Here is a 22,592-nt window from a genome sequence, read left to right on the forward strand (position 1 = left end):
GTGAAATCTTAGTAAAATTGAAACCACTAAAATCACAAATATCATACTCTTTCGCACATATTTCATGAAATCACAAAAATATATGTGTGAAAATCAACTTACAACTTTATACTAAATTCTGAAATATCATATTTTTTTATATACTTCTCGAAATCACATAAATTTATGTGTGAAACTGCACTTACCACCAAATTCACAATTATTTTACTTATTGCGCATACAATGCGATATCACATAAATCTATAACACTGTTTTATTTTGCAAAATCCCACTAAATTCGTAAATATCTTACTTATTTGCATATACTACATGTTCTTGCATAACATAATGTGTGAATCACTTAATATGATAATTATTTATGAAAGCTTTATATACGATATTGCTTATTTATTGTGAAATATTTTCTCAACATATATAAACTCGATGTGATCCTTAACCTGATTATTTTAGCATAATCTAGGTTTTTTTTTTGTCTTTTGTCCCCAACTAGTGGTCCCTAACATGCTTCTCTTTCAGCAACTATTTTTTATAACTATTCATCGGAGGCATTTCATTGTTGTTGAACCATCGATGACGTATTTTTTTTGGTAAGCACAATGTGCCCTTTTGTTTAACGATTAAATCAAACATTGTCCCATTTTGTTTAATGGATGGATTAAACATTATTCTATTTTGTTTAACGGCTGAATGAAATTGTTCACTTTTAATTTTTTTTTTTGAAATGCAAATATGTTGTTTGTATTTTGCAATGCTTGTTCAATATTTTATGTATTGTTATTATAGAAAAATTTTAATTTGTTTATTAATACAATATGATCAATAAGAAGAAGGAGATCACACCCACATCATCTGAATTTTTTCAAGCACAATAACAAAAGCTAACGAAGAACTATGAGTTGGGTCATCCTAGTAATTTGGAAGCATAACTTAGTGTGCATAAAGGTTACGAATCGTAACTGACTCTCCTCCATCTCTTTCGGAGAGGAGGAGAGATCACAACATTAAAAGGGGGTGAAAGGGAGGGGGGGGGGGAGAGCTTATTTTGTCTCGCTCTCTCACCTCTCATCTCTCTTTTCCCTCTCTGGCGTTCTTGCGCACGCCAGCAGAACTGTTGCTACTGTCGCCATCGCCGGCAACCTCCTTCTCACAACAAGCAAGGAACTGATGCCCTCTCGTTGCAGCCATCTCCTCCTTCAATCGCCGGGACAGGTAGGGTTCTGTAGATTCTTTTTGGGGGTATTGATTGTGCCGGGTTTGTGTGTGCGGGAAACCAAGAAGGAAATCCCAAAAGGGGTGGAAAGAAATTTTTGTTAACCCCAAGATGTGCGATTTGGGGGTTTCTTGTTTTTATGTAAGAAGAGGAACCAAAGGCCATTGGGAACCCCCAAATTGCTATAGTTTTTTTTTTTTTTTTTTTGGGGGGGGGGGGGGGTCAGGTGTCGAAAATCCCAAATTTTCGATTTGGGAATATCGGACTTTCGACAATGAGGTATGCTGAATGCTAATCTCTGTTTGGGGATCTCGTTTGGGGTAAAATCCCAAACCCAAAATCACAGTAATACATTACTGCAAGTTTGTCATTGTGCTACTCTGCTCCTAAAACTGATTATTTACTAAGTATGTTAACTCGGGTGCAAATATCGACTATTAGTCCATTCTTGATTTTATGTTTTCCCTTAAAATCTAGGAAGCTAATGTGAAACCGTGTAGCTAATGATATATATATATATATATATATATATATATATATATATATATATATATATATATATATATATATATATATATATATATATATATATCGACTGACATGATGATGGTCTCTTGTTGGGTTATCGTGTAAAAGCGGTTTTAGTTTTTAGAAAATTAAAAATAAGTAAAGAATTTGTAATGTATAGTTACAAGTGTAGCTTCTTGTAATGCCTGAGTATTATAAGTTTTGCTTATCTCTTCTTATCTTCATCGGAGCAACAGATGTCTAGAGACTTCCCTATCAGGCATATATCTTAAACCTGCTCGTGTTTTCTTGTTTCTTAAGTTCTCTTTATTCCTATCGATAATCATTTGAATAACAAATGTCTGATTGTGCTTAAGTTTGTTTTCTTTTCCCTTGATGTTAATCTAAATATGCATCTATATAGTTTAGCCCAACAACATGGATTAAACTAGAATGGGCACTGTAAAGTTTGAAAAGTTATGACTGCTGTAAAAGAATATATAGTCACATATATAGGGGTTTGGGTTGAGTAGTTTGTTGGGTTTCACATGCTGCTGATGTTGGGTTATGATTGGTTGAAATTCTCATTCCATTGGATTTCTTTTGTTGTGGTACAGCTGGGGTGATATATATTGTTGAGGAGCGGTTGCAATAGATCAATTGTTATTTCCACGAATTTGGATTTGGGTTTTAAGATTTTTCTGGTGGGTTTATGAATGTGGAATTAAGCCCTAACTTCTTTGGTGTAGAATATTATGATTAATGTGTAAGGGGAGGAGAAGATTCTTTTATGTTTAAAATCTATTGTTTCATTTATGGTTGACCACTTTTGTTCTTCCTGGTTTGGTTGATTCCCTGTTAATGTTAACTGCATGCCTTATTATTTGCAGAACAGTTAGAGATAATTCACTACCTTGTTTGGCTGAAGAGTTAGTGTTAAGTGATTCCCTGTTAATGTTAATAGTATGCCTTATTAATTTTAAATCAGTTAGAGTTAATTTACTACCATTATTTGGCTGGAACGTCTTACTGACAAAAATTATTTGGGGTTAATTTTAAAGACTGTGCGGTTGCTTGTTTATGTTCAATGATAGTTTTCAATCCCTATGTTAAATCCTTGACCTCTCTATGTGGAAAAGAGGTGAGACATATCAAAGAGATGTCATGGTATTGAAATTGTTTGTTGCATGTAATCAAATTTTGTGAATTGCTTTTCCTTGGTTCCCCTTTAATTAAAAGGGAATAATATGATAGGGTTATTCTGAATATAGGCTTAATATAACACTTGGACCTATGTACTTCACGTCTATGAAATGATTCAACTGCTTATAAACATTTTAATACAAGGAATGATTATACCTTACTCACCTATATAGGGATAGGTTCAAGATTGAGTAATCATAGAATTATGCTTGATGAAATGAATACCGGTAGGAAGCTTTACACCTACTTTTATGTGATTCACTTGGAAGTGTAATATACCCACACACAAAAAAAGAGGGGGTTCATAACCAAGCATGTGGTTCGGATTAAGGCTAACACATGGGTTGCCAAGCCACGATATTGAGGGTTGTGTTTTGGCCCTCGAATTTATAAAGTGAATACACAAGGAAATTAAAATGTAATAATTTTTGCCTGACTGGTTTAAAGGTACCGGGGCCTCTGTGCTAGACGGTTTAAAGGTACCAGAGCACTCTGAGTAGATGTTTGGGAAATCTTGCCTAATGGGTAATATTGATTGAATACCCGATGCAGATACTTGGGTGCAAGGGAAATAAAGTTGTTGAGAAACTTTGGGTTTTTGGCACAGGTCAGTGTCTAAGCATATACATGACATACATAAGTTAATTCAATGTTAACAAATTTATGTTGATAACTCTATCTGTTATTATATACATAAAGTTGAGTTTTTGAATATTTACTGGCACATGTTAGCATGCTTTATAGTTTGTAATGTGTGGGATATTTGATGTCTGTTAATATGTTATTGCAGAGTTTGTTTTGGTACAGGTGCATACATGATATGAATGTGTGCAACCCTGAAATTCAATTCCTAGGTCCAGGTTATGTTAATGTGTGTGGATGTTAACATATGTTATGAATGAAAAGTTTCATGTGCCTACATTTATGGGACATGTTTGATTATCGTGCATTTATGAATTGGTTTCAAGTACATGTGCATACATGAAATCGATGTGTGTTTGGCATGTACAATCATGCATAAATGTTCTCATGTACTTATGAATTATGAATGAATGCATGTGTGTTAAGTGATTACATGACAACACTTGCACATGGATGGTGAACACATGCATATGACTATGGTAACTCATGCACATTGTTAAATTGGTTTGAATGGATGTGCATTTGGAGGCATGTTGACCTCATTGCATACATTGCAAGTTGTTATGATTTTTATATACGATGCATCAATGGTCTAAATGAATCATCATAGGCCTGGAGAGCCTTGAGCTTTGGTTTGCTTTTTCTTTAATTGTTTAAGTGTATCGTAATAATCATATTTATACTATGGTTTTAATTGCGCTGGTTTATTGTTGCCATGGGTGGTAGACCGTGAAGAGCTGCGCATGCTGATTTGCGAGCTTATGGTTGCATGGTGATTTGCAAGCCTATGTTATTAACTTTTCATGTTGATTTGCAAATAAAATTTCATTGCACTATATTGCACTATTCGGTGTGTTTTCACAGGCTGGAGTTTCGTGATGGTTATCGCAGAGGTAGATGCAAGCTTTTGTCTTGTTTTTGCATGCTGAAATGCAAAACTCAATAATTGGCTTTTAATAAAAAGATAATAATTAAGAACAATGTAATATATGTTCTGGGATCTCCCATTTGGAGAATGGGGATCTTAGAGATCCGGTCTTGAAGAGACAGTGAGGATACAAAAACTCTGTGTGCTTTATTTTGTTCTCTGAACCCAATATTGAGGTTTCTTCTTCGGGCCACGGTTTTAGGGAGAGTCTGCCACTTTACTTGGGGGTGGTGTGTCTTGACACAGCTGTTGTTTTTTATACAAAAAAAGTGGCACATGTGGGCATGGGGTGTCCCTTGTGTCCCCGACATTAGATATGAAGGTCTAATGTTTCGAAGGTGATTCGGTCGAGGGCTAAGTTTGAAACCCAGTAATAAATTATAAATTGTGTGCTAAGCTACCCTGAGAACCTAACTTGACCTCAGGGATTGTACCCATTTAGTGTATTCGTGGGCAACGATAATTAAAAAGAGAAAACTTAAAGTTGTATGCATTTAATATGGCATGCATATGGAAAAGAAAAACCTTAAGGAAAGATAATAAAGTGTTCATGCATTACACATAAATCATGCATATTCCTGCTATGTATTAGAACATGCATATAGTATCTGTTCGCATAATTGTTATATGTTGATGTGTGCATGATATTTAATTTCTAATGCATGATAAAAGTTTTGTTTACTAAAATTATGCATCATGGTATTGATTAATGTTATTTTATGCCTAATAGATGCACCATGTTGCATGAATGTTTACCTGAATTATATAATTGTCATAATTGCATTCCTCTGAATTATTGCATGAACTCTTATCTATAGTTATGAGATATTTAAATGTTGCTATTAATGTTACCTTTCAGTTAGCTTCTTATACATTACTGACTCTTATAGTGTAGACCTTTACTTATTCTTGTATATGCTGAAAATTACCATTGGCACCTGCATCACATACTTGACACATGATATACCTGCAAGAAGAATTACATTAATTCCTACTTAGACAGTTGTAGTCTAATTCCTATAAATTTATCATTTTTCAGATGAAGAGTAGAGTTTATGAGCGGTTGCGGGATGATGCATCGAATCGAGATTTTGGATCTACTGTTCCAGGAATAGTTTGAGAAACTCTGATGTTATTATTCATTGATAATGAAATGCAATTAACATTTTAGCTTGCTCCCCCTGTAATGTTTGGAAATGCTTAACCTTATAGTATGACTTGTTTCCGTTGTTATAAAAAAAAATCCTCAAAAATTTGGGTTAAAATTTCGAAGCGTTATAGAGGGAGCCACATCCATTGTAAAAAATATGGGTGTCTGGTGTTTTTCACAAAAAATGCACCATCGAATAGATGTATTCAAAGAGTGAGATAAAAAAAACTTGAATTGTCATACAATGAACAACTATAAATTCCAAAGTGGCTCGTATCTAAGGTAGAATGTGTAGAAAAAGTTAAGCAGTTTATAAGCATAATTTTGTCTCTCATCCTGGAGGCATCTAAGGAGGGGAAAGATGACCCAATGTCTGGTTATGAGGTTGTTGCTAACATTAATACCCATATAAATGAAGTTAAAGATGCGTCCACCTATAGTGGCAGTGGTGAGAGAGCGATGAAAGTACCTGACGAAGGGGCTGAGGTTAATGTGGACCCTCCTCAGAAAGTAGTGTAAGTGAGGGTCATATGGCTTGGTTAGATGAAAACAGTGCTTAGGAATCCGATGCTTCTCTTCAAACACAAGAGAAAGTGCATTCTCTGAAGAAAATGTTACAACAGAGAAGAAAATTTGGTGCTTATGGATAGGTAAAAATTCATTATAATCGACTGATTTCAAAAATTAAATTGATATATATATATATATATATATATATATATATATATATATTGCTACTATACATGAATGCAATTGATGATTTTGTTATGTATGTGCAAAATATAGAAATTCATTGCAATTGAATGATTTTATTTATTAAATTGATATATATATTGCTACTATACATGAATTTATTGAAATTGACTGATTTAAGTAAAATTAATTTGGATTATAGAATTTTCAGCCAATTGATTAAGAAACATATTCTTGGAGATCACACCATAGAGCATCAGCCACCTCCTCGTAGATGTTGTGCAATTTTTGAATCTGACAACCAACACATTCCAGTTTAAAGATCTTGAGATGACCATTATGTTGGAGAATATAGTACGAATAACCGGACTAAAGTGTAATGGAGAGTCAATTAGTGAACAACGATGGAAAAATTTCAAGCAGTTGTGTCATATTTATTTGCAAGCAAATGATGATGCATTCAAAGTCAATAGGATCATATTTTCATGGCTTAGGAGCAATTATGACCCTAGTAGGGTAAAAGGAATGAAAGCAAAATTGCCGTGTGTTGGTACGAAGAACGGTAGTATGGTGAACAAGACAATGAAAGCATTCTTACTATATTTTTTTGGCTCATGCTTATTCATCGACACTAGTGAAAAGTCAGTCCATACATCATACATTGAACTGCTTGTAGACCTGGATCGCTTCGATCAATACACATGGAGAGCAACCGTACTTGCACACCTGTTTGCAAGTTTGAGTAGCACAAGGAGCGAAAGAAAAAAACCTTGTCAGGATGTTAGTATTGTTGAAGGTATTTATTTTGTCATTGTACCTAAACTTTTGATTTGTGGTTATTTATATACTTACATATTGTGTTTTGATACATAGTGTATATTAATCCTTGTTAATCGTTGTTATGAAAGTTTGGATATGAGAGAACATATCCATCGAAAGGCCCCAGATGCATGACATTGCTCATGAATATTTACATGCCACTATGTGGAGTCGGTCATGCAATGAAGAGGGCCGTTATCGAAGATTGTTGGGTCATCACATTTCGTATGCCGACTGCATTGTAAGTATTGTTGGTATTTTATAATTTTTTTTAATAAATGTATATATATGTGTAACCCTAACCATAAAAAAATGTAGGTAAATTGGTGCTCTTATGAAGGCGCGTTGGAGGAGGAGAATGTCGATGTGGTTATGGGGGTGAAGGACATTGTCAGGAAGGATATTTGGTTGCACAACATGAATGAAGTTGAACGCTAAATAGCCAGCTTAGTCGTTCAACCGTTTGAGTTTGTTCAGCGACCAACTAGTCATCCTCTCATAGTTAGCAAATTTCTATCACATGCTACAAAAAATCAGACTAAGGATTACCCCACAATATTCCTCTTTAAAGTTCAAGATTGGCATGATGGCGGTAATGACATCAGTTTATCATCCATGAAATGTGCTACTATTGACGATTTTATAGTCGCCCAACAGGTTGCATGTTCTTCAACGACAATGAGGGTCTTCCAAAGAGAGAAAAAAGTTGAAGAAAAGTACAAAAATATCATAAGTGGATCAAAGAGAGAGTTGACTCTTGCATTTGAAGAAATCTGCATACTGAAGATAGTGATGGTAGTGGACCGGGGGGAAATGGAGCCCCACTCTGCCTCTTCCCATTTGGACTAGGGATGGAGGACATGAAACGGGGATAGAGGCAGGGATGGGGATTAAAATCAAAACTTGTAAGGGAGTGGAGGCAAGGATGGACTTACGCATTCCTCTGCCTTGCCCTACCCTGCCCTGCCCCATCTCCAATCCTTCTTTAGGGATGACAATGGACCAAGGAGAAATGGGGCCCTGCCCCGCCTTGCCCCATTTGAATAGAGGATGGAGGACATGAAACGGGGATGGAGGCGAAGATGGAGGTTCAAATCAAAACACGTGCAGGGATGGAGGGCAGGATTTTGAGACGAGGCGGGGGTGGAGACCTTGTCCTCAGTTGCGGTCCACTCCCATCCCTAACTGAAGAATATGATATGTACTCAAGATAATATGATATGTACTTAAGTTGACCTTCTAGAGAACACAAATAAGGTCATCAATGAGTTATGATCACGACAATCTTCATATATCACAAATAAGGTCATCCTCAACTATATAAATTCATTTAATTATTTTTTATTTTTTTGTATATATTTGAAGATCAATGTAACTCATTGATTTATATATAATGTAAGTTGAATGTTTCTATGAATGAATTTTTACGTAAAGTTGTTTGTTTGTTATTCATTTATATATAATGTCATTGAGTGAATGCTTAAATGATTTGAATGTAAAACTGAAACCAATATTGAATGTTTAAACTGAAACCATTGTTCTGCACTTTAAATGATTTGAATATTCATACTAAGAGCACTGTTGAATGATTTATATATAATAGCATTGTTTATATGTTTATATGTTTTCAAATCATTTGAATGTTTAAATGATTTAAATCTTTATTTGATTATATTAACTATTATTTGGGTTGTTATATGCGAAAATCCACAACGAGTTTATATGTGATTTGAGTTCACAAAAAATAAAATTTTTTGCATGTTTGTCATAATTTTGAAAATATTTAAGTACGATATTTGTGATATATGAAGATTCACAAATAACTTTATGCGAGAACATTCAATATATGCGAAAAGTAAGATATTTGTGAAATTAGTGGTAATTATTTCACAAGTATATTTATGCGAAATATAAACGTATATGCGAAAGAGTATGATATTTGTGATTGGTGGTTTCAGTTTCACCAAGATTTCACAAATAAATTTATGTGAGTTCGTGAGGTCTAAATTCACATAAAAAACTATGATTTTGGATTTAAGTGGGTGTTGAACATATTCAATGAACTATACATATTTGTTGCAAAAATGCTAAAATCGAAGTTGTGATGGGTAAAAGTATCCTAATGATGACGGATATTTATGATTTTGGACATCAAAAAAATATTAAAAATTGTAAAGTTTTTAAAGAATCACATCAAATTACCTGTACAATATGATCCTTTTTTAATTAAATAATCGTGTCACATGATCTCCAAAACCTACATAAAAAGGGCAAAGTGTTTTTTAAAGTGATTGAATAGACCTAATGTATACCATTGACGTATTAGGATAAGCGTTTATCAATTTGCGCATCTTACTATGCTAAAATAAGAAAAGCATAACCACATAAGAGAATGCAATGTTACCAAAATAGCCAACTCAGTCTGCCCTAATCGGTTCTCATAGATTTTCTTTTTTAAAGGATAAATCTCAACAGATATCAACCTTTCAAAAGATCTGATTCAAAAGCATTGTCATTTGATTTGATTCAGACTGATTGTCTCTTTTGTTTAAGAAAATGATTCACTTAATTATTGATTTTTAGCAACATTGGGAGAATGAACAAGAAGAGAAATGAGTGAACAAGGAACAACAGAAGTTACCTATGTATGGCAGCATGCTCTTGGGTGCAGGGACTATTTTGCAAATAATCCTAAAGAAAGCGAGAAGTGCAGAAAACCAAAGGTTTTAGGATGTTGTTGGTCATTATGAAGAACATCCTAGACCTAGCCATATGAACCGACCTACATTGTTAATTGCAAAGTGGCAGCAGGCATGTCCACTGGATGCAGAGTATAGTAAATCACACACACACAAGCATAGGGTCTCATGATAACAATGGCTTTGTGTAAACAAGTTTATAGAATGGATGCCATTGTGAATAAGGAGAAAAAACATACAAAAGGGAATGACGGTAAGAAATGGATCATCAAACAAATAACTAAGGTACCCTCTAGGAAACAAACGCCTCAACCAATGGAGGTTAGAAAGGCAATGCTGAAAAGCCTAAGCACCCCAAAGGTAAGGAGCATGGCCGCCCACCCACCAACCAAAACCCGGACCATTGACTTGAACATGGGCGAGCCTCCCAGCAGGGCACTGGCTGCACCGAACCCAGCCAGAGCCAGGCTAGTCACACCCGAGACCACCCCGAACCGAGCCCATTGATGGCCTATGAACCCTCCAGCTAGCAGTGGCAACACGGCCCCTACTGCGAACGCCAATGCGGATGCCCCTGCTGCTTGTAATGGATTCGGAAGGCTCTCCGGCTTCTCGCCTTCATCCTTGCCGGAATATTCCTTCTCTCGATTGATCTGAGCCAGCTCGATATCGAGTTGGGAGTAGACCGACACGAACTCTCCAATGGCCATGCTGCATGCACCGGCTACGAGCCCTGCTAGGCCGGAGACGACCATGGCTCGGGCGGTCTGGTTTACTGCTCCTACGCCAATCATGAGGGAGGAGACCGAGACGAGGCCGTCATTCGCACCCAGCACCGCAGCTCGGAGCCACTGAGCCCGCTGCGTGTAGTCGAAAGGTTTAGTGTCAGCATAGCTACCATTGTGTTCAACATCTAATGGTGGTGCAGTAACAGCTATCATGGTGGTTTCTGTAGGTCTAGAGGCAGAGCTTGTCGAGCCCTGTTGATGAGGACGGGTCTGATTCAAAGACATTGGGAGAGAGAGAGAGGGCGCGTGGAGAGCAGATGCACAGGTATGAGAATTTAATAAAAAATGTGAGCTCAACGCCGTTTGAGAAGAGCAGAATATAATTTTTGTTTTTTAGGGCAAAATACAGTGTTGGGGGTGTGTGGAAGCCACGCGCATCGCGGGAGCTGAGTGAATGCTGTAACGTTCCGGATGGGCATTGCCCACTGGTGCAACCACGTGTTGATGCGATTTTTATGCCATTTAAAAATGAAGAATGACGTGCTGCAACAGATTCCCATGCAGTTAATTTCTTTGAGTCTTTTCGGGCAAAATTCTCTTTCCATGACACGTTACTCGGCGGTTTCAGTTCGGTTCCGCTCATCCCCATCTCCGTACCCCTCGTAAATCTTACGAAGCAAGTTATTTGGTTGATTTTTATGAAAATTTGTGATTTTTTAAATTACAAAATTTTGTGTTTCGCCCACCATTGATTTTTTAAATCACAAAAGGTCCGGGACACAAGTTGGGTTTTGATGATTTAAATAAATCTTCACTCACTAGATCACATTTATACATCTATAGAGTCCTATTTGATTAAAACAACTTTGCATCAATGAAATCCTAAAACGGGGTACTAATAAATACTCACATGTCTTGCAAGCACACTATGGATTTTCACTATAAGCACCATGAGGATTTTTTACATATCAAGTGGATCATTCACTCACAATCATTTATACATAATTACGTTATATTTAACTCACATATCTTGCAAAGACATCTTTAAAAACTACCTTTGTCAATAGATCAACTACTCGACAAAGGTAAATAATCAACTAAGACTTTTTCCTTCTTTGGCATACATAGCTAAACATCAATCAAATAAACTTGCACATTTTCAAGATTTATATCATATTTTTAATCATAAGATATTTTACACAAGCTATGGATTATTTATCACATAATCATGTGGACTGTTTTATCATACTAAACCCCATCATTTCATGCATGAAACAAAATAATTATAATATTTTGATATTATATTCATTAAGATTTATGAATTTATTAAGTTACCATACATATATGATGTGACTATGAGAATTATTCATATATATTATGGATTATTCATAACATCATGAGGTATATTGCACACATTCTTCCAAATGATTTATGCCACAAAACTATATGAATTATTCATCATGTCAAAATTTCAATGATAACCCTTAATGTGCAATTTTTTATTTTTAACATTTATATTTATTGTATTATCAACTATGGAATCTATAACTCTAGAGCAAATAAATACATATCACCATGGTGAATTATTTTGCACATGTAGCATTTAGCTTGCCTTACAATACATCATAATATATGAGTCTCATCTTCTTAATTAATCATGGGGTGTCTTATGACTCTTCCATGATCATAGGACATCATATGCCAACTATCTTGCACATAGTTTATATGTACACTAATGAGGTATTATGATTTTTTATCAACTTATGGATTCATGATCAATTATGATTTGCCAAACTTGACAAATACTCCTACTTTTTAAGTTTTTACCATAGACTATATTGTCACTAATCATGTTAATTATACTTAATATCTCATGCAACATGTTTTAATATTATCAGGTTAACCATCACCTGATCATTTTATATTTATATATTCACCTCCAAATAGTTATAAAAAAATATGAATACAACAATATTGCATACCATGCATAACACTTCCAAAGCATGAAAATATTTCTTCATGCATTTATACAAGAAAACCATAGGGAGCACAATTTATGATTATTTATTTATCATAATATGCAAATAAATATTCACATGTGCAAATAATATTTCATCTTTCACTTTTCTAACACATTGCAATTAAACAATATATGCTCATTTTAATACATTAGAAGCAATATGCATTAGGACTAAAGCTTAAGTCCTCATATTTAATTTTGATATATATCATATCTATAATCAATGGAAATTATCTTTTTCTTTTCCATTACCATTACCATTTGAATATGTCAAACATTATAAGCTCATTTATTTTTTAAGGCTTTTAATATTATCAATATGATAATGAGCAACCAAACCACAAGCAAGTCAAAATATAGGTGAGTATTTATTAACAAATCCAAAAGAAAAACATATATCCAAATTCATTAAATTCTTATGGGTCAATCACCAAAACCGACTAGAGATGTTATCATTAAGTTCAAACGTGACCCATAAAATCTTCATGCATGTTTAGATAGCTTAAACTATGGGTCATATAGGATTTGACTATAGTCCAAATCTATTAGATCCGTGAATATATTATATTCTACACTAATTTTTTAAACACATCAGCTAAGAGTGGACACTTGACCCATAACATAGACCATCCTCAAAGCATATCTAGATATTCTGCGATCTCGTTGTGTTATTAATTAAAATAACTAAATCAAGATATTCAAAATAAGCCAAATTCCAAGCACAAAGTTTATGCAAATTTATATCATGGGTCTATTACTTATTTGGATTTACGCAAATTTATGGATTTGAACTGATTATTTATCAAGTTTATTCTTATATTTAATTATGGGTCATTAGAATTTGACTATAGTCCAAATTTGAGTTTTAGAATTCAAAGATAAATGAATCCATACAACATACATAATTAGATTCAAACATATTTAGCATTATATTATCTGGATCCATCATAAAAATTAAACCTATACTAGGTTCATACCATAAAGGCATCTAACGAGGATTGTCTATAGTACACATACATCAAGATTTCTATAATCCCGCAAGCTAAATAATCTTTGATCTCCATATTACTAGTTTGAATCCAAACTTACTCATAACATGTTGCAATCTAATCAAACCATAATTGGATCTAAAGTATACTTTGAGTTTTTTGTCAATAATTCTAAAGTTGGATCTCAATGTTTAGATCCAAAGTTGGGTTACTAGACCCAACCCAAAAATACATATAAACTCATAAGTTTGACCCATTCACATATGATAATCAACATAAATACAAATCATTAAGTAAATAATAGTTGATGACTTTGATATCATGCAAGCAACAGTCCATCATACATGTTAATTGGTCAAGTTTCGCTCATGGTCCCATCAATTCAAACCGGTTTCAAATAAGTCCACTCGATCCAATCTATTTGACGGGATCCAATCTAGTTCAACTCTATCTTTGAGTCTGTTGTGTTTGATCACGAGTACCTGGATCCAATATATTTGATCTATATCTATGGATCTGATCCATTGCTATTATTTAACCCATATTGAGTCATCATATCTAGTCCAATGAGGCTCACTCCAAATTTGACCCACTAAACTTGATAATTCTGATATCTTTTGGAGATCTTGTTTGGTCTATGTTTGGTAGATCTATCAAGCAACCAACAAAGAGTGAGGCACCATATGGATCCACTCTGAATAGCTTTGATCCTAATCGGTCAGTTCAACCTCAGCTTGTACCCTGATCTTGAACAGACTCTTTTCTCAAAATCGATCCAGCTTATCAGATTTGGTTCAGGTAGGAGTTTTTCAATTTGGACCCAATCATCATAAATATGACTAGATTCAATCCAGTCAATTCAGTGTGAGTATACAAGACCCATAAAAGTTTGATCCAAACCCAAAAATGCAAGCTTTGATGTAATTAATGTCCAACCATATCCAAATGTCCAACCATATCCAAATGTGATTGTGGACCATCAAGTCACGAGATCTACTCAAGTTCAACCATATTCAATCTGGCTTTCATCGATCCAACAAGGTCTCTAAGAATCTGTCCCGAACTGCTTCATCGGATCAACATTGTGATTCACTCCACTTAAAGTGACCCGATTTAAATGGGATCATTTTTTATTTACCTCTGATGCATGTGGCCTGACTGCTGTAAATAGGTCTAACAAGATCTAGATGGATCTTATCTACTCTTATAAATTTGGGCCAACTTTCTTCATATATGTCTTACTGATATGTAGATCCAATCTGGTTTCAGTAAATGAATATAGTTCAATCCAACTTGGATAATCTTGATCTAGTATAGTTTTGATCAGAACCAGGCACTGTGACTAGGCCTTCATCAGCTCCATTCAGTCCATTTTGTTTCAATGGTTGGCTTAGTCAAACATGTCCAACTGAGTCTAACTGTGTTCAACTGGATCCATCATATTCAACCAGATCTATTTCAGTTTTATTGGATCCATACCGATCTGATCCAATCCAACTTGACATATATGACCAAAACATGTCCAATCCAATCATGTTTGGGACAATTTAGTCTTTTTTGTCTTTCTCCTTTTTTTTCTTTTTCGTTTATTTTTCTCTCTCTTTTTTCTGCCTTTTTTTTTCCTTTGTTCATTTCTTTTTTCTTTTTACTTTTCTTTTCTTTTTCTCCTTTTTTTTTCCCTTTCGACCCCTACCCGTAAAAGGGGAGCCTGATTAGGGTTTTCTCCTTTTACGAAAAAGGAAAAAAACTTGAGAGAGAAAAAAAAAAGGGGGGGGGGGGATGGGGAACCGCCACAGAGCTAAAACTACTATAAAATAAAACAGGTAAAAAACAGACGGTGTTATCAGAACAAAACCAGTTAGGGAGATGTCATAAAACTTATGCACACAAGTTAAGTTGGATTTCAGCGATTTAAATATCGATCTTCACTAAATGAATGAATGATGCAGATCACATCTGTTGAGTCTGATTTGGTCATAAACAGCTTGCATCAATGAAATCCCAAGGAGGGTACGAAGATAGGGATGAGGGGAACCGATTTACCAAAACTCAGATTCTTTTCAAAAGAAATCATATACAAGTAAATCACCGTGAGTCAACACCGAAAAAAAAAGCCATGTCGCCTCAGGTTACAGATCCGGCCGAGGTAGGCATAGATCGACCAAATAGGGAGTCAGATATGTTGGCAATGATTCATATTTGACCCCAACACAGGGACTCTAGCCGACCATGAAAAATGGTTGTCTATATGGTGCAGAGTGAGACAAAAAGGGGAGGGGAGAGAGAGCACAGAACTGAGGCGACTGACATATCGCTCTCCCTCTTCTTCTCTCGACCTCAGGTAGTGGAAAACCACCAGTCTCCCTTTGATTCTCTTGTCCCCAAGCGGTGGAAAACTGTCAGTCTCCCTCTGCTTCTCTCAGCCTTAGATGGAAAAATCGTTGATCACCTACCAAAAAAGTTAGTTTTGTGATATTTCTAAAGCCAGCATTGATGGATGAGCTTCTTGGTTCATCATTTCTATACTTTCTGCAGGTGCCATCACATGGCACACTTTGAGTATGCCTTTGCACCTGGCTGCCCTCCATACTTGGCTTACAGTCTATCAGTTGTGGGGCCCAAAAGCAGATGGAGGGCATTCAGGTGTAGATGCATACTCAAAGTGTGCCATGTGATGGCACTTGATCCTACTTCAAAAAGTATAGAAATGATGAACCAAGAAGCTCATCCATCAATGTTGGCTGAAGCCTAATAGTTGATGGTAGGCGGTGAACACCCACCAACCGCCAGTGGAAAGCACAACTTCAGTTGCCACTCATTTCCTCTTCTTGTTCTCCGTTCAGGTGGAAGCACTCCGACAACCACTCCTCATTTTCCCCTCTCAGTTTCGGAGGTGAAGGCATCGTAGAAGGAGGGGTCGCCGATCGCAGAAAATAATGAAAAAAAGAAAAAACTATTAAGATTAATGAAAGAGATTATAGAATGTTAGATTTTTTCAAAGACTTGACCAAGATTCTTTGTTTACTTGTCAATGCAGCTTAGTAAAAATTGATTAAGAAATACCACTAGAAATAATATGTTACCATTGTGCTTTGGAATTAAGGGTAATTAATAATAATTAGTGATATTGGCTCTTTGGATGATTGCAGTACCTAGTATGGAAACTACGGCATATTACCTTAGAAGTTAAGCACATTCATGTCGAGGCTGGAAAATGAGAAGAGCTTGGGATGTTCAGGCTTGGCTTGATAAGGGTGCACCCCTGCTAGGGCTCAGCTCATGAGCTGGTCGCGAGCCAAATTAAGTATGAGCTTGTTAAGAGCTAAGCTATATGAGCCAATCATGAGCTGACTCATTTTTTCAAAAAATTGCTTTTAAAGTATTTTTTCAAAGTTCATAATATATAAAATATATAAATGTTGGATATTGGTACCAGATCTCGATACCATCATAGGGTCTCACAAGAGGAACCCCAAGAACCATTGAATGGTGAGCTTATTAAGGATTATAATGGGGCCTATTGTGTAAGATTAATATAAATATTAATTCTACACTAATGATTGCATGTATAATCTACCAAATGATTACGGAGGGGGTTATTGGGATTAATAAGGCATTATCTTTAAGTTAGTGATGGAGTTAATCTAATCCTCCATTAATGCCTATATAAGACCATGGCCATGGAAAAATATAAAGGAGAGCAATCTTTGAGCTCTTTTGGAGGATTGTAAAAAAAAAACCATACTTAGAGATGGGCTAGAATAGCTCAATCAGATTAAGTGTGTGGTTTCACGAGGTTGGAGGTTCAACCCATCCTACTAGCGCACATGCCCCATTATTCGGTGACCTTCACTATATCGATACTATAGGACCCTATATTGGTGTCAGAGCACTGGGCCACTGATCCAAAAATGAGTCTGAATGTGAGTGTTTTGTTCAGCCCCTCCGCCCAAAACCAAGCGGAGGCTCGAAGCCACCTTAGGTGAATTAGAGATAGAGTGGTTCGACTAGTGCACGTGAGAGGAGGAACTCGGCCAGAAGAGCCCTCTTTTACCAGGTAAAGATAGAAAGTAGTATAGATGGTGTTGTTAGCCCACTGCTTGATAGAGGACAATGGCGACTGCATCCTAGGCGAGGCTCACCGACAGCGAGAATGAATCGGTATGCCGAAGACTCGACAAACTTCAATGGCAGCCGCAAAGATGCACCAGTCAGCTAGATGCAACTGAAGAGCTCAAACACAAAGGTGGTCTACACGCATGTGGTGCCACTGGTGCACCTAATACAATGCCAACTCAAGCGGCGGTAAGGAGCGACACAAGGACAGTAGTGCAGGACCTATAGGTCCTACATATTGAGTCATGTCTGCTGTGAAAAATCTCCTTCTTTGACTAGAAGAGGACCAGCATAGGCACATATCGACCAAAAGAGAGGACAAATCTGACCAGCTAGGGCTTAGATTTGCCGATCAGATGGCAGGTCCAGCCAAAGTAGATGTGGATCTATCAGTAGATGGGTCAGATCTAATTAACTGTAGTAGGCACAGATCAACCCTAAGGGAGGTCATATCTACTAGCCGAATATCTAACCCCGATGCAGTAGCCCGACTAACAGCGAGCTGCTCGTCTCGTTTCCCAGCTCTAGCTGCGACCGAGATGGACCAATAAAACCCATGAGGTTTACAATGCAACTAGCTTCAGCTTTGCTGCAAAAGTCATGTATCAAAATCGCAACATACTTCAATTTGAACGCTTTTAAGCCGGCCTACTTAGCCGGGTGTACGGAGCTGTTATGTCTTACCAGCAGCATTTTTTTTGACAGACAGATGAACTGACAGCATTTAATTGGCATAGTAATTCACAAAAATATGATCTTAATGAAAATTAACACTATCAATCATAAGCAGATACGGGTTACTCAATTCAATTTTATTTAAGTAATCCAAATCCAATTAAATCTCAATTCAATTTTATTTATGTAATCCAAATCCAATTAAACCTGATCAGTCAAGTACTAAAACTAAATTCAGGCATAACTTCCCTCTTCACCATTTTTTTTTATGACAAGCAACCCTCCCCAAGAACCGGGTCACTTAATGAGCCCACCCCTAGGAGGTAAACCCCGAGTGGGGTCATCCAGACCATAGGAGCCCACCAATTAAAGGGCACGCGGTGAAAGTCGAACCTGGGACAAAGGGGTCTCTGAGAATTTTCAGCCAGGAAAATCAAGCAATAAATTTAAAAGGATTTTGTTTTCTAAGAAAATCTCAGGAAAACATCATTACATAAAAGAATTTAAAATTCTGAAAATATACAAGTTAAACTATAAAAACATTAAAAAACATAAAAGATATAGAAGGCATCGTTATTGGACTAGAGTTTGTATAAAAACATGATAACTCTAGAATATCTGATACTCTGTTAATACTGTCTTTTTAAATAATAATAGTTTATAAAAATATCACAATAAAAAACATATTGTTTTCAAAACATTACCAATATTTGTTATACCGGTTTTAGTCGATTGACAGGCATGGCATCATACCTAGTGGTGTTATCATATTGGGGACCCCATGGACAGTCTAACCATCCTTTTTTTTTTTTTTGAAAGGCAAGCTGAGGTTTTGGGAACCCCCTACCAGAACAACAGCCGGTCCATGTGACAGTCTAACAATCCTGCTAGCTGCCACTTTTTGTCACACAACCAAAAAGCAGAAAACAAAGAAAAACTGTTTTTAGAAACATGGAAAAACTATATATATATATATATATATATATATATATATATATATATATATATATATATATATATATATATATATATATATATATATATATAGGAAAATGAGTAGGTGCTGTACCCATGCTTAATCATGCTGACCGTCCATAGCATGCATTGGACGGTCAGCGCGCAAAAATAAAAAAAACACTAAAAACCTTCAGAAGGCGCAAAAAAAAAAACACTTTTCGGTGCTTTTAAAGTGCCGCTAAAGGGTCACAGGGATGCGTGTGGCATTAAAATTTTATAATGCGGCATGCGTCCCTATGACCCTTTAGCAACGCTTCAAAAGCAGCGTTAAAGCCCCTTTTTTGCTTGTCTTGGCATTGTTTAGCATTTTTTCAAACCCCAGTGGTACGTTGAATAATAACTGGTGGGGTCTGCTTAACACTAACTTGACTTTCGCTAAAAAAAATGTTATTAATATCTACATACGATAAGGAAAAAAACCTAATATTATTATTATATAGGATTACCAGATAGATGATCAAGACCTCTAATTTTTTGTAAGTCGGAAGCGCAGGTGTCTCCCTTTTTTTCATAAATGATGGGAAAACAACCTTGGGGATCAGAGACCTAGTGGCGCTCTGGCTACCAAGTATCTCCCTTGAAAGCTGCTGTTTTTCCCGTGCAAAGATTGAACAGAAGATTTTTGTTATGAGAAATCTAGTTTGTCGCTCCTTTTTTATGTCTTTTGGTGTACGTACACTTATTTTCTTGTACTTTTTTGTATAGATCTTCAATGGGGTAAGGGGCTGGGGGCTCTCTCCCCAGCTTTTCTATATAAAAAAAAAAAAAAGAGTTATTATCTTACATGTAGTAAATTTAAGTAAGACACTATAAAAGAAAAAAGAGGTACATTTGTAATCTTTTTACACATGTGCTCAGCCGAGTCTGTGCCAATCTAAAGCTAAAGGCCCAGGATCAAATCCCACTAGTCGTATAGGGTTGCTGTTGCTTTATCATGGTTGGGGCACGTAAGTTTGGGTGTCCTGTCAAAATTTACTTTGCAGAGAAACAGGCCCATTAAGTGACCCGGTTCTTGGCGATGGTTTTTCATCATAAAAAAAATCATAATTCATTATTCGTTTAAACTTACAAAATAAGATTAAGGTAATTGTTACAAGAAATGAACGAGAGTTTTTTTTTTATCTTTCTTAGCATAACAAAATTTTGAACAAATTAAAAAAAAAGGCATGCACGCCAGCAATACGCCTGGAATCATTAAAGAAAGATATCACACACTCACCACCAATCTTAAAAAGCATCAGTATAGAATGACAATTAAATAATTTCGCATCACCTGGGTCTTAGACAAAGAAAGAAACATGCAACAGTAAAATAATGGAGCTCTATGGATCCACCACTCTGTCTATGGGATAATCTGAGACATTACCTGGATATTATCTGACTTTTCCGGGACAGTGGGTGATATCCATAAGAATTATAAAAAAATAAAATCACAATTCTGTGTACCTGCTACCTTGCCTACTTAATGCATGTTTGGAAGCAAAAAACCTCTCATAGGAAAAAAAAAATGGGTATGAGAAGTTTTGATATGATAATTTTTCTAAAATGAAAAATTTTCACTTGTTTGAGCAGCATGAAAAAATAAAATGAAAAATGTTTTAAAAATGAGAGAAGAAGAGGGGTGATGGTGGAGCTTCTCCTGTTTTTTGGCACAGTTTTTCGAGAAGTGAGTGATGGTGGGTGGTGATAGATGGTGGGGAGGGGTTTTTCGGGAGGCCGGTGATGATGGGTGGTGGTGGAAAATCACCATGGGTGATGGTGGCGGAGGTGGAATTTTTTCTGTTCGGAAAGTGGGTGATGGTGGGTGGTAGTGAGATGGATTGTGAAAAACCATTTAAGTTATGAACTAAAAAAAACTGCAAATTATACCTCATGAACCACTCGATAAGTCCTTTGGACGTGCCTACGTGCATAAGGTATGCATGAGTTGAAAGTCGTAGGTGCAAGTTGTTTTCACTCAATTCAACTCTGCAGATCAATCTGCATATCAACCCTTGAATTATGATTTTTTTTGAAAAAAAAATAAAAATTTAAGTCATAAAAAATCTATGCATAAAACAGAGCAGTTAGATCCACTTAAAAGAACACGAGCACTAAGTCATTTAAACTCATTGATACCAGATGTACATCCGCGCCAAAAACTTATCCTGAACATGATGAAGAGCTGAAAGCCTAAAAAGGTAAAAACTCCTTATCCCATCAAAGGAGAAAAGCTCAAACAAAACAACAAAAAGGACAGATGTATACCACCACCCCCATGGAGTACATGAATTTCTCAAAATCACCCTCTCACCCCTCACAACCCTCTGCTTAGATGACCCCACTTCGGATCGAGAGACCCGGAATCCATGACCCGGGTCCGGGGAGACTCAGGCGGGCATGCAGGAGGCGCGGCACGTCGGGCAGGAAGCGTGGGAAGCGAGCCAGGCCTCGATGCACTTGACGTGGAAGCCGTGGCAGCACTTGGGCAGCACGCGGACGGGCTCGCGGTCCGAGAACTCCGAGAGGCAGACGGCGCAGCCGGCATCCGTCCCGGCCAGCTCCGCCTCCGACGAGTACATCAGCGTCGGCATAGGCGTCGCCGGAGCGGCGGAGGCGGAGGCGGTCTTCGGCTCTGGCTCTGGTTCCGGCCCCTCGTTGGCTTTCCACCTCCGGAGGAAGAAGCGGACAGCTGCGTTGATGGCTAGGCCGAAGGCGACCGCGCACACGAGCACCATCAGGGTCATCGCGAGGTTGGCGTCGAAGTTCTTGGACCCGGAGTACGGCCACCATCTGCCGGAGGAGGTTTCCGGCGAGGTTTGGCTCTCGGAAGCAGTCGTCGCAGGTGCGAACGTTGGTTCCATGAGAGGTCTTGCCATGTGAAGATGTGAGAGACAGAGAGAGGTTTGGTTGTGTTTTTGACGTGGGTGTGTAAAAGTGAAGTGAAGAAAAGAGGAGGATGGTGGTGGGATTTTTGTAAGGAAAGAAGTGGGGAGGGTAAAGTCTAGAATCTTTTTTTTTTATTCTCATTTTTTTCTTTTGTTAAAAAAAAAAAAAGACACGAGACACCTTATTTTTGTGCAATTTTTAATAAAATAATATACAAATGTAAAGACTCAAAGGGTTTGGCTTAGTGAGATGGGGGCCTAATCCGTAGTCTAGCTTCAAATCTAACCCGAAGCTTGGTGACTCCCTAGGGTTGAGGGGTAAACCCTCA

At 36.8% G+C, this 22,592-nt stretch overlaps 2 pseudogenes; both read right to left on the bottom strand.

Annotated features, from left to right (window-relative positions):
* Positions 1-10,159: 10,159 nt before the first annotated feature.
* LOC149845908 (vacuolar iron transporter homolog 2 pseudogene) lies at positions 10,160-10,792 on the bottom strand (annotated as a pseudogene).
* A 10,699-nt stretch (positions 10,793-21,491) lies between these two features.
* On the bottom strand, positions 21,492-22,259 carry LOC149845909 (RING-H2 finger protein ATL79 pseudogene; annotated as a pseudogene).
* Between the last annotated feature and the right edge of the window lie 333 nt (positions 22,260-22,592).

Source organism: Nuphar pumila, chromosome 2 (assembly GCF_984573655.1).
Source record: "Nuphar pumila chromosome 2, dmNupPumi1.hap1.1, whole genome shotgun sequence".
Classification (NCBI taxonomy): domain Eukaryota; kingdom Viridiplantae; phylum Streptophyta; class Magnoliopsida; order Nymphaeales; family Nymphaeaceae; genus Nuphar; species Nuphar pumila.